At 40.0% G+C, this 12589-nt stretch overlaps 1 non-coding gene across 1 annotated transcript; it reads right to left on the bottom strand.

Moving 5' to 3' along the window:
* Positions 1-4622: 4622 nt before the first annotated feature.
* LOC133833567 (small nucleolar RNA R71) lies at positions 4623-4729 on the bottom strand. The gene has a single exon (XR_009892941.1). It is a non-coding gene; the product is annotated as a small nucleolar RNA R71 (small nucleolar RNA).
* Positions 4730-12589: the final 7860 nt, after the last annotated feature.

Genomic DNA, 12589 nt, shown 5'->3' with positions numbered 1-12589 from the left:
CGCCCTGCACAAGAGCCTCTCGCGCACCTATCACTCACATCTCGTGGGTGGCCTTGAGGTGCTTCAGGCGTCTCGTGCCAAGGGCCCCGTCTCGCGCCAAGGGCCCAAGAGCCCCGTCTCGCATGACAACCCTTACATGCACCAGGTGTCTCACACCCTGCAGCTCAAGATGGTGTCTCCTATGAAGACGTACGGAGACTCCAACATTTAGAGGTAAAAATCCAATTATAATTCAAAAAGATTGTACCAGTACGATCTTGTACATGGTATGACCTTTAAGACCCCGTATGTCTGATCTGAATACCCATGCCAGACAAGTAGTTGGAGTACTAGGAGAGGTGACATGGCCTACATGTCTCTGACCATGTATCAGAGTCGAAACCACAACTACCCGCACCACTACGCCTGGTGCCATTCCTCTGACACTCGTGCCAAATAAGTAGTGGAGGCACCCCCACAGACTCTGACTATGTACTGGAGCCAACACCACTACACCTGATACCACTCTCCTGACAATGTACTTGTGTACAATCTAGTCCCCTGGACCACAATGTATCTAGGGCCATTAGAGCCCACTATTAAGGGAACCCCACTTGAACATGGAAGAGAGTTGGAAAAAATACTGTATCTTTACACCAAGAGAAATACAAGGTCTTTTCTCCATTTTTTTTTCTTTCTGCAACTATCTTCTAAGCTTCTGATTAGATCTATGAAGTTGTTTAGTTTTAAGCTACATACTTTGATTTTTTCTAACTTAACTTCGTTGAGGAGTTCTCACCGTCAACAACTGCAAAATAGAAATAAACAACCAGGCAATATAAATGGAGGTATTTACTAAAGCAAGGAAATAAAAGGAAAATTTTAAGTAATATACCCGAGCCCTTATTATCGGTCGATGCATTATCTATTGTACTAATGCTACACTCACTCTTTGCCTTAAAGAAGTCTGAATTTAAACTAGTCGCGTATTTAAAGTTGCCCCCCCCCCCCCCCCCCCCATCAAATAAATGACAAGGAATGGGCAAACTGTCTATGAGTGAGAAGTCAGTACTGTTCTCATCCGAGGACTCAAGTATGGGCTCGGGGTGGTCAGGAAGCTTCTGCTTGCCTTTTCCATGTTGAGCAGGGACAGCAGCTGCTTGCGGAGTGTTGGAAGGTTCTCTAATGGTTACTCCTGTAGCCTGCCTCCTCGGTGGTTGTGACACATCATGTTGCTGCTCGGAAATTTCTCCCCCAGTAGCACTCCCTGCTGTTGACTCCCTCACATCCTGGTGAGGTGCAAGAAGGCCAACCAGCCTTAGGTTGTTCTCCGTGACCAGCTCTTTGACGCTCTTTTCAATGTTTGTCATGCTAGCCAAGTCTGCGGCCTTAATCTCCATTTCTGGAGTGGAGTTTGGTCGATGCCATGGACCTGACAACACCGAAGTTCTAAAGAATGTATGGAAAAGCTAAAAGAAATCAAACGACTAGTGAATAAAAGATTTACCTCCTTGAGTGAAGGCCAGATTATTGGCGACCAAGTCTACTGTTAGAAAGTACTCCAAGAAGTACTTCCCCACGTTGGAATTGTGGGTGATGTCACTCAGGAAGGTATGAGTAGACTCCTAGTTGTAGAAATGGAAGAACCATGTGTTGTTGTGGTTCAGGTTAGATTTGAGATCGAACAAGTAGTTGATCTCATGTGGCATAGGTATGAGCCACTTCTTGTGATTATAAGGGATATAGAGTGCGAAGAGTATTATATATCCATTGGGGGTGATTGGAAAATGGGCGACCTCAAAATAATTGGCCACTTTTGGAAGAATGGATTCAAAGGCAAGGTTGCCCCTGCTTTGATGTGATACCTCGACCAGGCGCTGAAGGCGCCCCCAGGCAAGTTTGCCCACTGGTCGGGTGAAGGCTTAATGATGGTTATCCCAGGAAGGCAATACTTCTTGAGATAATTGCATACCATCCTAGCTGTAATGATGCTAGGAGGTGCTACATACCAGTCAACCTTTGGCCTAAGGACATCTCGAGGTTAGGCTTTAGTTTGAAATTCTGACGATGAAGTTTTTACAGGTTGGGGGTTGGTTGGAGGAGTCTCAGTACGAGGGGCAGGTTGATTAGCAGAAGGTGTGGATGTTTTTTTTTTGAGCTATGGACTTTACGCAACCCATATTTGTTGGGCTGGTCGGAGGTCTGTTTGTGGGGTTGTGTTGAGAAAAAAGAACTTCTGAGAAAGACAATGATGGCTGTTCTTGATCTTCAAACAATAGTACAAGCAAGTCGTCGTCAATCAGCCTCTCACCTCCCCACGGGTCGTGCATGAAAATCTGCGAACAGAGAAGGGGAGATGAGAATCTACAGCCAATAGACAAAAGAAGTGGAAATGTTGGGATAGCGTTGCTCGTGTATAAAAGTTAAGCTTTTATACGACCAACAACATTCTAACGTAAACACTAAATATCATGCAAACAGTTTGGAAAATGGATTAAAAAGCAGAAGTGAAAAGTTTTTCAGGGAAAACTTTTCGACTTTGAGAAAGGGCGGGAAAACCCAGTTTTTTTCGAGTGCCTAAAAATTGAATTTTTACTTTGATTTTGCGCCCTAAATTAGTAATACTAATTCTCAAGCCTCATTTAGTGTTTTTTTTCCTTATCCTATCATGTTAATACCTACGAGCCCAATTACCCCAAATCTAGTTTTTTCAAGAACATTCAGAAACTCAGATACCAAAATACCAGAAAACGCAAGAGATAATTATTGCATGGCATATCAGAAACAACGAAGTTCAGGAAACTTACTTGGATACAAAATTGATGCGAATTCACAGGCGTTGATGCGTCGGTTGGACAGATACTCCATGGATCACTGAAGTTGTCTGAGTTTTCTGGGTTCTTCGTGCTTTGTTCTTCAGTGTTCTTGAGAAAAAAAAGGAGAGTAAAAAGTAAAAAGTGAAAATGAGGGATTATTTATATTGATCGAGGAACGGTTAATAAGTTAATGATGGGGCAGGATTTTTCGAGGCGTGGGAAAATGTGTTAGCCGTCAAAATGCTTTTCGGCAAACTACAATGACATGATTAGTTACCTTTTTCGAAAAGGCACTGATGGCTCTAACAAGTCACGTGGAGGGTCGATCGTTTAAGTTTACTTTATGTTGGTCGCAGTAAAGTAAACTTAGGGGGCAAATGTTTACCCAAAAACGGACTACCTGATGACGTGGCAGGATTGGTCTACACGTGGGATGCACGTGGCAGTTTTAAGTGAGTATAATCTACTCGACCCTCGACCAGAAGATCATTGGCTTAGCAGGCATCATAATTATCAGCAACCAGCCTGGTTGCATAGATTCATTTATTTCCTACAGATGTGTAATCTTGTAATTATATATTATACCCAATTTCTATTATTATTTAGATACACCCATATTAAATATAATGAAGACCCATTGGCCCATGTAAACACTCCTTGAGCCTATAAATAAGGATGAAAGGGCTCAAGAGGCAGGACTTCTTTTTTAACTTTTGCCTTGAGAACGCTTGAGCTTAAAGATTCTAAGAGAGAAAAAAGAGTGTTGTTATCCATCATAATTGTATTTGTCTGAGAGCTAGTGAAACTCGAAACCCCAGTTCATTGATCTCTGTTCTTGGAATTTTACATCAATAAGAACATTAAGTGGACGTAGGTCATTGCCATTTGATTGGGGCCGAACCACTATAAATTGTTTGTGTCGTTTATCTTTTCGTCTTGATTTCATCTCATTTTCCTCTTATTTTCTATCATTTATCCGACTCCGTGTCGTTGACCAATTCGAGAGTCAACAATTTCATTTATTTTATTTAATAACTTCTGCAATTTAATCTTTGTTAAATCAATTAGAAATAAAGATTGATTCTTGGTAATTAGTAAACAGTCCTTGTGGGTTCGACACTTTACTTAAATATACTACTTGCTCGATTGCATGAACTTGCATATTGAAAGATCCACAACAAGTTTTTGGCGTCGTTGCCGGGGACTGTGTTATTAATATCAAAATATTTAATTTTTCTTCTAACTTAATTTTTTTAATTGTTGTTCTAATTTGGTTGGTGTCTTAATCTTGTGATTTCAGGAAGTATTGGTTTATGCGACATGTTAAACATCAGGAAATATTACCGATGAATCCTGAAATAGAAAGAACTTGTAGACAGAACCGAAAGAAGAAGAGGTTGGAGACTGCCATGGCTAAGAATTAAGGGAATGCAACAAACAATATTGCTAATAATGTTCAAGGGGCAGTAGCTGCTGTTGAGATCCTTGTTGAACAAGGACCAAGGACACTGAGAGATTATGTACTTCCCACTATCACGGGGGTGCATTCCTGGATCTAACACCCCATAATTGTTTCTAACAACTTTGAAATTTGGTGGATTACCTACTGAGGACCCAAACTTACACATAGCCAAATTCTTAGAGCTGTGTGCAACGTTTAAGATGAATGGGGTGAGTGATGATGCAATCCGCCTGAGACTGATCCCATTCTCATTAAGGGACCGAACGAAGAGTTTGTCGATTTCTCTACAAACCAACTCAATGAAGACAGGGGAGGAACCAGCCCAAAAGTTTCTTGCCAAGTTTTTCCCTCTAGCTAAAGCTGCAAAGTTGAGAGGTGAAATAAATAATTTCCACCAGAACGACGAGGAGTCTTTATATGATGCATGTGAGTGATTTAAGGAGTTGTTAAGGAAGTGTCCCCATCATGGAATTGAGAAGTGGATGCTGGTCTATAATTTTTACATTGGGTTGGGAGGTACCCTCACACCATTATAGATGCAGCAGTAGAGGGTACTTTCATGAGTAAGAGTGCTAATGAAGCATATGAGTTACTAGAGAAGATGACCATGAACGACTACCGGTGGCCTATAGAGAGGGAAAATACAAAGAAGGGGCCTGGTGTGATTGAATTAGATGCCATCTCAATGCTAACAACTCAAGTGGCATCCTTAATGAAACAGTTACAGCAGAGCAGCCTTTAAGTCCAAGCCATGCAACTACAAAGTCTATGTGAGGCATGTGGGAGTGCCCATCCTCTAAATTAGTGTCCTCCCATGGATATGAATAATATGCCATAGGAAATTACCAAAGGCCAGCCAATAACCCATTTTCGATGACATATAACCAAGGGTGGAGGAACCACCCTAAATTCTCATGGAAAAATAACCACAAAACAAACAACCCCCTCCTGGATTCTATCAACCACAGGCTAGACCATCACAACAACGACCTACACTGAAGCCACCTGAAGCGCAACCTGATGCATTGAATCAGTATATGACTGAAACCAGGGCATCCATCAAGAATTTGGAGTCTCATATTGGTCAGTTGGCAAGTTTAATGGCAAACAAAGCTCAAGGGAAGTTGCCTAGTTCAACTGTAGTGAACCCTAAAGAACAATGTCAAGCCATTACTTTGAGAAGTGGGACATAGTACTCAGGGCCAAGACAAGAAAAGTTAGTTGAGAAGACTAAGTATCAATAGAATCCAAACACAACAGGAATAAAGACCATTGAAGAGCGGGGTAATGAGGATAAACCAGACAAAACAGTTGCACCTCCAGTGAGTATAAAGTTGTTGAGAATAGTGCCCTTAAAGCAATTGTAGTTGAAAAATGTTTTAAATGAAATAAATAATTGAATTGAATTGTTATATATATAGACTATGTCTGATATTATGTTGATTATATTAAGTAAATATCATCAAATTCCAAAGTTTATCTATGTGGTCTTAATCTCATATTGGTATGATAGGATCGAGATTAAGATAATAAACTTGAAACAGTTCAGAGTAAAATAAAGTTGTGGAATCTTTCGATTAATTACTGCTAGTACAGTTCGCTAGTATTATGAATACAAGTAACCTAGATCCGGGTCACTAGTGTAGTAGGACACTTTAGTGAATGTACTTTATATATAGTGATATATAGAATTGGACTAGATGTGATTTGTTAATACTTGTTTAAACATTGTTTCATAGTTTTAATCAAACACATCAAACGATGATCATATACACGATGATCTTAATCCTGAGGCCACTATGAACTCCTATATGTGTCATTTGATCCTTTGATTCATGTGTTAAGGTTTTTCAAAACGATCAGGCTAAGAACAATTGTTTTGGGGACTCAATGATATATATGGCTAGGAACATAGTTTAACAAATATGAAATCTATACCTTCTTATAGATTGAATAATGGATCCCTATTGGGTTGACTTTTGGAACTGAAAAGGTTATGAGCGCTCATGTCACAAACTTGTTGTGACACAACCTTCACTAATAAAGTCAATGGTACACTAGGAACAATATATAGTGAAAGGGTAAAACGGTAATTTTATTCCCTTTTAATTATATACCATTAATAGAGGATTAACATTGTATGTAATGATTATATCAATGGACACTTTCTTCTTTAATAAAGTACTCTGTAAATATATGTCTATAATTATCAAGAGTTCAATCTCATATATATAGTGGAGTAATCATGAGATTAATAAATATGATTATTTAATCAAAGCGTTTTGATTAATAATCTAATATTTATTAGAGCTTGATATTATAGGCCCATAGGTCCCAGAGTGGCTCTATCAACACCATATCAAGGTAAGAGTTAATACAAGGGTAAAATTGTAATTTAGAAATTTGAGAATAATTTTATTCTTCGGGTCAAATATATAATTATATGATAATTGAGGTTGAATAATTAATTTGTAATTAATTATTAATTTTCAAAAATATGTTTATTGATTTAAATATATAATTTTGAAATATATATAAATAAATAAAATTTTGAAATTAATTATTTTATTTGAGTGGGAGAAAATAAAATTGGTAAGTCAAAATTGTTTTTGATTTATTGAATTTTAAAAAGATGATGATAATGATGATCATCCATTTGAATTTAAAATTTAAATTTTGAAATATGATTGTGATTTTTTCCTTAAAAAGATAATACCATATTTTGTGGAATGATTGATTTTAATTAAATAAATAAATAAAAGAAAAATGCAATATCCTTGAAAGGGAATACTGCTATACATGCATGGCATAGTCCAGGGACTATGTCATGCGTGTAGCAGTGTATTGATAAAGTATCAATATTGTCTTTATTTTATTTTTATATATTTAATTAATAATTTGAAAATAGATTTTTTAAAATTTGGTAAGTTAGATATTTACCTAAATCAATTCCTATCATCATTATGATATTATTAATATATTACTATTATTATTAGGAATAATAAGGTATTATATAATCTGTATATATATATTATGAAATAACAAGAAGAAAATAAGAGTGAAAATTCAGAAAAAGTTTTTGAATTTGTCAGACAAGAAATTGTCATCATCTTTTTCTTTTATTATAACTCTTCTCAAGCAATAATCCAAGTTATCATGTGTTGAGATATATTTGTGATTTCTAAATTACAAACTCATGTTCTCTATGTGCCCACACATATCTTGAGGTGTAGAGAACACTCCGGAAGATCGTGGTTTAAATACTCAAAACATTGGATAAGAAGATCGATATATATACGAAAAGACTCAAGGACACTTGATAGGATTCAAGAGGTAAATATTTATGTTCTTGAATATTTTATATACATGTGGACATGATATATATATAAGTATGTGTATATTTATTTTTTACTGAGTTTTTCAAAACCTAGAAATATATTAAGAAGTAAGAGCTGAAAAGAAAGAATTAGAGATGAACAATCAGAGTTTTTACGTGGTTGGGGCGTTAATGAGGCTTAGTCCACGAGTCAGTAGTATTAGGCCTTAGGGAGTTTTTGACAATGGAGTTTTCTACAAGTTTTAGTAGAGGAATTTCTTACAAGAGAAAATATGGGATCCTTGTTACAGTGCACAACTGACCCTATTTATATGCAGTCAAGTGTAGTGGAGTTGGGCCAGATTAATCAGGGCCCAATAAGGATGTAACTACAGTTTGCTCGCTAATGGAGCCATAATACAAATAATGTTACATAGTAAAATGTAGTTAATATGGGTCCATTAGGCCGGCTTAGGCATGGGTAAGCCTTACAACTGCCCATTGTACGTTAGCTCAGACTGGTCTGCGTGGGCTTCTAGGCTCTGTCAGAGTAGTGGCAGTACTATTTCCTAAGAACAATGTACGTTCCGTGCATACCCTCTTCTGCAGGTTAGTTGAGGAGACCAACTACCAAATTTCATGGGGACAGGTCAGCATTGGGGCTAGCTAGGCTTGCCCTATCCAGAAGTCTGGTCCGGGTTCATTTACTAATGTCCTGGTTTACTTACCGGAGTCCTAGTTCGTTCACCAGGACTCGGGTTCATTTTCCAAGATGGACATCGTGACACTGAGTATCTCCCCTAGATTCTTGATAAGGTCTATCTCCATCGACTAGTTAGACTGCCACCTCAATTGGCATCCCAGAGGATGTAGTTTGGTCACGACTGGGAAGATGAGTTGGGCTTTCATCTTAGTCCTAGTTCCTTTTCTATGTGTTATCCCTAAAATTTCATTTTAATGACGTGGCAATCAGAGGTGACAGGTGGCAACCCGTGGCTACCTAGTTGAGCATTAACGGTTAGTAAGTATATTAACCAAGGGAAGGATATTGGTGAAAAAGATTGTTCTACCCAACTGGAGAATATTTTTGTCAGGTTAGAAAGGGACTCACCTGATCAGACACACGGTTTGTCCAACCAGAAAGGGATTTAGCCAACCATAGATGCAGTTCACCCAACCAGTCACCTCAGCAATAGGTTTCATCCTACCAGTCATCTCAGAAATGAGTGTCATCCGACCAGCTATGTCAGATTGAGGATGCAGCCGGCTGGCTATGTCAGATTGAGGATGCAGCCAACTGGATGTATCCGAATTTCAAGAGTTAATTTCCCACTGACTTCTTTGTAGAATCTCAATAACAACTTTAACCCGAATCGCTCGTAACTACCGCACGAATCTCTCAAATATCCCGAAGTAATAGCTATGTTGTCATAATTTAAATTTGTTTATTACTTTATTAATTAAAGTTGGTTGAAACAACCAAGGACCCCGTCAAAACGGGATATTTTTTAGGTACGATCCATGAGCCTATAAATAAAGAGCTCATGGCATCATTGGGAGGGGAGATCTTTCTTAGACTGGAAAAAATCTCTAGTTTTGAGACTTTGAGATTGTTACTTGGGGCATTTTGGAGCATTTTCTGAGAGTTTAGAGAGAGAAACATTATACTTTTCTACTTACACTTGAGAAACTCAGTTGACTCATATTCATCTGATCTTAAGTTTAGGCTACATATATCACAACTCCAAGTGGATTAGGCTATTACCAAAAAATTGGGACTGAACCACTATAAAATTATTTGTGTCATTTATTTTCTATTCAAGGTTTACTGTCGTTTTTGTGTCTACTCGACGTTGGCCGAAATCGTGGTCAACAGTTTTGGTGCTTTCATTGAGAGCCTGAATAGAAGAAACACACTACTATCCTACCAATATGGCGCCCAGAAAGCCCGCTACATCAAAAGAACGTGTTAGATCAGAAGGTCTTGCACCTGAGAACCCTGACACTAAGCCTAGGGTCTTTCTCGAGGAGAAAACTCCAGAGGTCGAACAACTCCAGGAAGCCATGGGGGATTTCCAGGAGGAGATGATGCAATTCAATGCTCGGCATGAGTCTTTCACTGAGGAAATGGCCAGGCAAAAGGCTGCAGTTGAGCAGCAAAAATGGGAAATGGATGCCAGAAGCGAAGAGATCAGGCAACGATAGGAGGAGGCCGACCGACGACATCGTGAGGCAACACTTGATCTGGAAGCGGCTACTCAATTGACTCAGGCCAATGCCCAAGCCGCAGCACGAGCAGCCACCCAGGGAGCAAGAAATAACAGTGTTGGTCAGAGGTTCGTTGGCATAGCCTATTCTTGGGGGCCAAACAAAAGTAGAAGTAATCCTACTAGTCGGGGGGATGATGGGGTCCGCTCCGAGACTGCCTTGAAGCAAAGGGAGAATTCTAGAACTCTTTCTAGGAGCCACCGGTCATAAACTTCTAGATTAGGGAGTCACCGGTCATGTAGTAAGAAGACTCCACCCAGGCATAATCAGACCAAGGCTCCTCGAGATAAGAAAACTTCACAGTTTAAAAATGGATATGGTCGGGATGAGGCTGATAGTCATCACACCGGCCGATCAAAGGAGAAAGAGGGAAACGACCAACAAGGAAGAATGGACTACCCGAGCCATGCCGAGAAGCTGCCACTACATCCCGGCCAGTAGCGTAGTGTGAGAGAGCAGGTCCCGCACAGAAAGCTCTCTGAAAATTCTAAGAGCACAATGTTTGATCGGTTAGGAGGACATGCTTCCCGGAAGGATCTAAGGGACGTTATCAGCTACAAAAGGAAGATCATCCTGGTCGAAGGGAAAGATTTGAACCGCCCTGCCGGTCAAGTAGAAATACTTTACGATAGTGCTCTAGATGGAAATGCCCGACCAGGAGGTCAAAACCATGGAGCCTCATCGGTTGCACCAGCCATCCAAGCCCAGCTTGACGCGCTAACAGCTACGGTGCAAGGTTTATCAAAACGACCTTCCAGAATGGATGCAGTAGACCATAGGAGTGGTAGTCCATTTTGTGCCCGGATCAAAGCAGCCCAGCCGCCGGCAAAATATAAAGCACCAGTGCTACCAGTATATACAGAAAAAGCGGATCCCATCAGACATGTTGGGAAATTTGAGGACCAGATGAAACTGCTTGGGGTAAGTGACGATTATCGTTGTAGAGTTTTCCCGACTACATTGTCAAATACTGCCCAGGAATGGTATTGGAAGTTTAAGCTGAATTCCAGTACCTCTTGGGAAACATTCAAGAAAGACTTTTGTAGACAATTCAATGTTGCCCAGACTCCACCAGTTGGTGTCAACCACTTGGCAGATATCAAACAAGAAAAGGATGAGTCTCTAAAGAATTATATACAGAGGTTCATGATAGAAGCCAACCGAGCATCTACTATCGAAGAGGAGGGGAAGATGGTTGCCATATCCTCTGGAATCACTTATCGAAACCCTTTGTGGGATAGTATACATAGAAATCCAATTTCAACACTTCAACAATTTCTTGACCGAGCGAACAAGTATATGAAATTGGATGACGTGATCGAGAAAGAGGAGAAGGGCATAAACAATCCGGGCGGATCAGCTGACCCTCTTAAGAATGGTGGAAGCGATCAAAATGGTGGAAAGAAACGTGGAAATAACGGGTCTGACCGCCATGAATAAAAGACGGCCAAGTTGGGTCCAAACAATAAGCCAACTAAGTATGAACCACGGTTCATTAATTACACCACTCTCTTGGCCATCCAGGCGGAAATATATCTCGCTAGTCATCAAGAGGTTCCCTACCGGAAACCCCCACCCATCAAGAAAGAGATGAGTAAAAGAGACATGTATAAGTTTTTCATTTCCATGGAGATTATGGTCATGATACAAATGAATGCAATCATCTCAAGGACGAGATATAATTTCTTCTTCGGTCGGGAAAGTTGAAAAAGTATCGGGCAGAGAAATCCCAAGGAGAAGGAAGCAACAATAATCCTAGGTTCAAACGACAACGATCTCCACCCTTGCAACCCGAGCCTGTGGACTTTACTTTAGACACTATATGTGGAGGTCCACACTTGGCTGGGGATAGTAATAAAGCAAGGGAAAGATATGCCTGGACACTTCGACATGAGTTGGATGCAACATCAAAAGTCATGATCGTAGAGGAGCGACCTCCAAAGAATCCTTGGTACGAGAGTGAGTCTCTTACTTTTACAGAGGAAGATGCTAGACACATGAGGTATCCTCATAATGACTCGCTCGTCATTACAGTCCAAATTGCAAACATGAAAGTAAAGAGATGCCTAGTTGTTACGAGAAGCTCCGTGGGCATGATCTACAAGTCTTCTTTTGAAAAGATGAAATTGTCCGTCAATGACTTGAAACCATGCTCTCAAGTTATTTATGGGTTCACTAGAGAAGGATTGTCATTGGCAAGAGCAATCAAGTTACCGGTCATAGCAGGAGATACTCCTAGGCACGAGATGGTCGTGACAGAGTTTTTGATAGCAGATTGTTCGTCTGCATACAATGTGATGATTGGTCGACCACTACTCATGGCTCTACACACAGCAGTGTCTATATGGCACCTTTCTATGAAATTCCCGACTAGTGCAGGCATAGGCTGTGTCCAGGGAGACTAGAGAGAAGCCAAGGAATGCTACAATGCCTCAGTGGTTAAGCCACGGAGGGGAACCAAGGAGAATAACATGATTGTGTTCGGGGAGAGAGAAGAATTAGTAGACGAGATGGATGTCGACTAATATAACATTGTGAATTTATTCGACCAAGAAAAAGTTTTAAAGGTTACCAACCAGGAAAGTACTCTTGGTGTTAATGAGCAATAGACCCCATGTTGTGATGAAGTCACCAAATAGGGCGTTGCCCAAAGTGAGGGAATGGACATCGATCCTCGCTTTGGGGATTTGGAGAGTGAAGTAGGACCTATGGAAGACTTAGAGGAGGTCCCGATAGATGAGAACGAAC

The sequence above is a fragment of the Humulus lupulus genome, chromosome 4, assembly GCF_963169125.1.
Source record: "Humulus lupulus chromosome 4, drHumLupu1.1, whole genome shotgun sequence".
In the NCBI taxonomy this organism is placed as follows: Eukaryota; Viridiplantae; Streptophyta; class Magnoliopsida; order Rosales; family Cannabaceae; genus Humulus; species Humulus lupulus.
Note: the sequence above shows the minus strand (reverse complement) of the source record. Positions and strands in the feature narration are given on the sequence as shown.